Source organism: Heptranchias perlo, chromosome 20 (assembly GCF_035084215.1).
Source record: "Heptranchias perlo isolate sHepPer1 chromosome 20, sHepPer1.hap1, whole genome shotgun sequence".
In the NCBI taxonomy this organism is placed as follows: domain Eukaryota; kingdom Metazoa; phylum Chordata; class Chondrichthyes; order Hexanchiformes; family Hexanchidae; genus Heptranchias; species Heptranchias perlo.
The window spans coordinates 16,158,817-16,164,816 of record NC_090344.1 but is presented as its reverse complement, the minus strand read 5'-3'; the positions used below and the strand labels follow the sequence as shown (position 1 = coordinate 16,164,816).

General features: G+C 45.2%; 2 non-coding genes across 2 annotated transcripts; both read left to right on the top strand.

Moving 5' to 3' along the window:
• Positions 1-1,010: 1,010 nt before the first annotated feature.
• On the top strand, positions 1,011-1,082 carry trnac-gca (transfer RNA cysteine (anticodon GCA)). Its single transcript has one exon. It is a non-coding gene; the product is annotated as a tRNA-Cys (tRNA).
• Positions 1,083-4,857: 3,775 nt separating this feature from the next.
• Positions 4,858-4,929, top strand: trnac-gca (transfer RNA cysteine (anticodon GCA)). Its single transcript has one exon. It is a non-coding gene; the product is annotated as a tRNA-Cys (tRNA).
• Positions 4,930-6,000: the final 1,071 nt, after the last annotated feature.

The following is a 6,000-nucleotide window of genomic DNA, read 5'->3' as shown; positions in this document are numbered from 1 at the left end:
TTTGGCCTCCACAGCCTTCTGTGGTAGAGAATTCCACAGGTTCACCACCGTCTGAGTGAAGAAATTTCTCCTCATCTCAGTCCTAAATGTCCTACCCCGGACCTGTGACCCCTTGTTCTGGACCCCTCGGCCAGCGGAAACATCCTCCCAGTATCCAATCCGTCTCGTCCTGTCAGAATTTTTTTGTTTCAATGAGATCAGCTCTCATTCTTCTAAATTCGAGTGAATACAGGCCGAGTCAACCCAATCTCTCCTCTTCAGGGTCAGGCCCTGAGGGCGGAGTCAGATACAGTGGTGGGTTCACTTTCTGGGGGAAGAGTCAGATTATCGGGTCGGGGTGGGTGTCTGGCTCTGAGGCAGGATTAAAGCTCTGGGGAAGAGTCAGGCTCTGGGGGAGGAGTCAGTCTCTGTAGGCGGAATCAGGCTCTGGGGGAACAGTCAGACTCGGGGGAGGGGACCGACTCTGAGGGAGGAGTAAGGCTCTGGGGAGGAGTTAGACTCTGAGGGAGGAGTAAGGCTCTGAGGGAGGACTCAGACGCTGTGGAGGTGTCCGGCTCTTCGGGCGGAGTCAGTCATTGAGGGAGGAGTCAGTCATTGGGGGAGGAGTCAGTCATTGGGGGAGGAGTCAGGCTCTGGGACAGTAGTCAGACTCGGTGTCGGGTCAGACTCTGGGGGAGGTGTCAGATTCTGGGGCAAGGTTCAGACTCTGGGGGAGGAGTCCGACTCGGGAGGTAGGGTCAGACTCTGGGGAAGGGTCAGACTCTGGGGAAGAGGTCAAAGGCTGGGGGAGGGGATCCGACACTGAGTGCCGTGTCAGATTCTGAGGGCGGAGGCAGAATCGAAGGGAAGAGTTAGATTCTGAGGGACGGGTCAGGCTCTGGAGGTGGAGTCATATTCTTGCCTATCAGAATAACTCATGAAGGTTCTTTTCAGAATGGTGCGATCAATGTTGATGATGGCCAGGTGCGAGACTCCATTGACTTGTGTGTGCTAACACTTCACGCAGATGCGGGGGTGTAGCTCAGCGGTAGAGCATTTGACTGCAGATCAAGAGGTCTTTGGTTCAAATCCAAGCGCCCCCTCTGTCTTTTAATTGTTCCCTGTCGGAAGTCATGCAGTCAGTCTGTTCCTGCAGCTGCAGGATTGTTATTCACATTGAGTCCACAGTTGGCCATTTTGCCCACTTGTTCGATGCCAGCGTCCATTCTCCACACAGGCCCTCTTCCTCCCTCGTTCATCTCACCCTTCCATTCCCGTCCCCTCTCCACTTTGAGGGAGTGCCAGAGAGAGATTAATCACCTTCTTAAATATTTCCCACTCCTGTTCTATCTCTTTGTCAATTTTTTTCAACTTCCCCAGTTCTATTCCAATCCGTTCAAAATAAGTTTGTTTCAAATCAATTAATTTGTTATTTGTCTTACTTAAGTATTTCTAAATATTTTACTGAGGAGGGATTGAGGGAGGGAGTGAGTGTGTGAGTGAGTGAGGGAGGGAGGAAGTGAGCGAGGGAGGGAGGGAGTGAGTGAGTTCGTGAGCGTTTGAGTGAATGAATGAGTGAAAGCGAGAGGGTGACGAATAGAGCAGGCAGGAACGACGTAATGATAAAAGGGAGATAGGTGGGCAAGAGAAGAATCACTGCTTGATCCAATAATGGAAAATGAAACGGTGCAGGTAAGAGAAGTAAGTGTAGGAGAACAGCCAGGCACAAACGGCAAGATTTAAAATAATGATTGAGAAACACGGCAACAAGCCTGTGGCCAGCAATTTCTATTCGAATCCGGAGGGTCAAACAGAGGCTTTTGAGCATTGTCCACTTTGGACATTCACGGTCTCTTATTTCATGGTTAGGATTTGAATTCTGCAATTTAGACACTTTTCCATTTGATAAACCAACTTCTCTTCCGTAACCTGTAACTGAATATTTTGACTTAACACATGTTACAGTCGCTTCACACACTATCTCCTCCTGTCCACACTTGCCTAATACCTGCTGGAAGCTTATTTATTACACTGATGCGATATTCTGTACACTTACATATATGGCACTGAGAGCATGATCTTGTGAAACTGCACATTGAACCTGTTGTTTCTTGTGTTGACTGTAACGATCTACAGAGCGAGGGGCAGAGCAGAGTGAGAGAGCACTTGACAGCTGCTGGAGAAAAATCTGGTTGAAATTCAGGTGTCCTTTGTCTGGTGCTTCCAGACAAACGTTCTGTGGTAAGGATGTGTTCACTGAAATCTGAGGTAGAGAGTGAGTGTGTGAGTGAGGGAGGGAGGGAGGGAGTGAGGGAAGGAGGTAATGAGGGATGGATAGCGTGAGTGAATTAGCGTGTTCGTGAGTGTGCGAGTGACTGAATGAGTGAGAGCGAGAGGGAGGCAGGGAGAGCAGGCAGGAGTGATAAAACTACAAAAGAGAGACAGGCAGACAAGAGAGGAATCACTGCTGGATCTAGTAATGGGAAATGAAACCGAGGAGATAGAAGTAAGTGTCGGCGAATATCGAGGCACTAGTGATAAGGTTTAAAATAATAATTGAGAAAGACGGCCACACGCCTATTGCCAGCACTCTCTGCGAGCATCCGAGGGCCAAGTGGAGGCTTTCAGCATTTTCCACATTTATTTCCTGGCGACGTCACACTTTCGACAATCACAGCTTCTTATTTCATGGCCAGGATGCAATTCACACACTTTCCATTTCGTTAAGTCCCACTTCTGTTCCGTAACCTGTAAATGAATCTGTTGACTTAACAAATATTACAGTCACTTCACACACTATCTCCTCCTGTCCGCTCTTGCCAAATGCCTGCTGGATGTTTATTTATTACATTGATTCGATATTCTGTACACTTACATATATGGCACTGAGAGCATGATCTTGTGAAACTGCACATTGAACCTGTTGTTTCTTGTGTTGACTGTAACGATCTACAGAACTAGGGGCAGAGCACAGTGAGACAGCACTTGACAGCTGCTGGAGAAACATCTGGTTGAAATTCAGGTGTCGTTTGTCTCGTGCTTCCAGTTCCGCCTTCTGTGGTGAGGATGTGTTCACTGAAGTTTAGTGACAAGGCTTTCCATGTCGGGTTGTGCATCGCATCTGTGCACAATATTGTGACTCACTCCGATCATGAATCATTTCGGATTGCTGTAATTATTTGTCTCCCAGAATAACTGATGAAGCTTCTTTTCAGATTGGTTCTCACTTCAGTGATGACTGCCAGGTACTGAACTCCGTTGCATTACTTCATCCGTGGACGATATCAGTGTGTGCATTGCTTAATTGCAGTGTTTCATTGCAAATCAAGCGATCGCTGGTTTAAATCCCGACACTCCCTCTTCTTTCTAAATGATTTTGTGATTCATACAGTAAGTCTGAATTCCCTGCAGCAGCAGGATTGTTGTTCACATTGAAGCATCAGCAGAGAAACAGGTTAGCTATCTCGATTGGTCAATTCCGGTATTTATGCACCACATGAGTCACCTCCTGCCCGATTTTATCTCGTTCTATCAGCCATACATTCCTTTCTCTTTCATCTCTTTATCTAGCTTCCCTTTTAAAGCATCTATGCCATTTGCCTCAATTATTCTTTTGGTGGCGAGTTCCACATTCTTACCGCCCTTTGGGTAAAGAAGATTCTCCTGAATTCCCTCACAAATGGAAACGTTTTTTCTACGTCTACCCTATCGAACCCTTTCATAATCTTAAATATCTCTATCAGGTCACCCCTCAGTCTTCCCTTTTCTAGAGAAAAGAGCTCCAACCTCTTTAGTCCTCCTGAGAAGTATATGCTCCGAGTTCTATTATCATCCTTGTGAATCTTTTTTTCAGCTTTGCCAATTCCTCTTTATTCTTCTGATAATCTGTCGACCAGAATTGTTCACGTTACTCCAAGTGTGGTTTACTTTTTCACTTCACCTCTGAACTTTCCATTCTCAGCCTGGTTCTCACTTGTATTATCAACCTGACATGTGCCATACGGCCACTTCCTCTGCTTCATTTTATTCTCTATCTCCTTCGTCATCCAGAGAGCTCTGGCTTTAGTTGCCCGACCTTTTCCTCTTGTGGAAATGGACACAGACTGTACCCGAACAATCTCCTCTTCAAAAGCCGCCCATTGCTCGATTACAGTTTTGATTCCATTTTACCAGGGCCGGATCAGTTCTCAACCCTCTGTAATTGACCCTCTTCCAATTAAGTATTTTTACTCTAGATTAATCCTTCTCCTTTTCCATTGTTATTCTAATCCTATGATACTTTGTTCGCTGTTCCCGAAATGCTCCCCCAAGGACACTTGCTCCACATTAACTATCTCAATCCCTAGAACCAGGTCCAGCATTGCCTCCTAACTAATAGGTTACAGTTGCTTCACACACGAGCTCCTCCTGCCACACTTGCCCAATGCCTGCTGGGTGCATCTTGATGATATTCTGTACACTTACACATATGACACTGATAGCATGATCTTGGAAAACCACGCATTGAATCTGGCACTGCATTTGTTGACTGCAAGTATCTAAAGAGCTGGGGGCAGAGCACAGTGACAGAGGATTTAAAGCAGCTGAAGACCTTTGCTTGAAATTCTGATGTTGTTTGGCTGGTGCTTCGAATTCCGCGTTCCGTGGTGAGGATGTATTCACTGAAGCCGAGAGACAAGGCGTTCCAAGTTGGGTTGTGCATCGCATCTGTACACAATAATGTGACTTACTCCATTCATGAAACATTTCTGATTGCCGTAATTATTTGTCTCCCAGAATAACTGATGAAGCTTCTTTTCATGTTGGGAATATCAACATTGGTGACTGCCAGCTACTGAGCTCCATTACATTGTGCGTGCAAGAGTAGTCAACAGATGTGGGGGTGTAGCTCAGTGGTAGAGCATTTGACTGCAGATCAAGAGGTCTCTGGTTCAAATCCAGGCGCCCCCTTGCACATTCTACGTGCTTCTTTTGGGGACTCAGAAAATCAGCAATCTGTCGCTGTCGTTGTTAAAATTGAGTTTGCCGCACAGATCCAGGCCTTTTGACCCAACGGGTCTGTGCCAGCCTTTTTGCTTCACAAAAGACACCTCCCTCCCTACTTCATTTGCCCCCATCCGCACACTCTTCCATTCCTTTCGCCCCGTGTGTTTATCGAGTTTGCCATTTCATGTATCGATGTTATTTGCCTCAACTGCTCCTTAAGGTAGCGAATTCCACATTCTTGCAACTCTTTGGTAAAGAAGTTTCCCATGAATTCTCCATTGGATTTATTAGTGACTATCTTATATTGATAACCGATAGTTTTAGAGTCCCTTACGAGTGGATACATTTTCTCTCCGTCGACCCAATCATACCCTTTCATTATACAAAGAGCTCCATCATGTCAGCCATCAGCCTGTTAAATCTATCCTGAAAGGTATTATCTTTCAGTTCTGGCATCATCATTATTTTCACCTTCGCCAATTCCTCGATATCCTTTTGATAATAGGGAGACCAGAAGTGTTCACAGTGCTCCAAGTGTGGTTTAACCAAGGATCTCGGACTACAGGTACACAAATCACTAAACGTGGTGACGTCATAAAAAAAACAAGCCAAGCACTGGGGTTCATTTCCAGGGGGATAGAATTGAAAAGCGGAGAAGTTATGTTAAGCATGTATAGTCTCCCTGATAAATACTGAGGCAAAGTAACTATTCAATATTCCAGCCATTTCACTGTTATTACCTCTGAGTATATCTTGTGTATCCCTTGTTGGCCCTTTCCCTATCCTGATGTTATTGACATTTCAGTGCAATAATTGACTATTTCTTGATAATTTAATTTTGTATTTCCTTTCTGCTTTCCTGATTGCTTGTTGACATACTTCCGAATGTCTTCATTTTCCCCTTCATCATCCTTTCCTTTATTGTCCATGTAGTTAGAATATGCAATTGTTCAATTTCAATTTTACCCTTATCTCTTTATTCATCCACAATGTTTCATTATTGACTATTTGTTGTTGTTTTTTTAGAGGAATGTA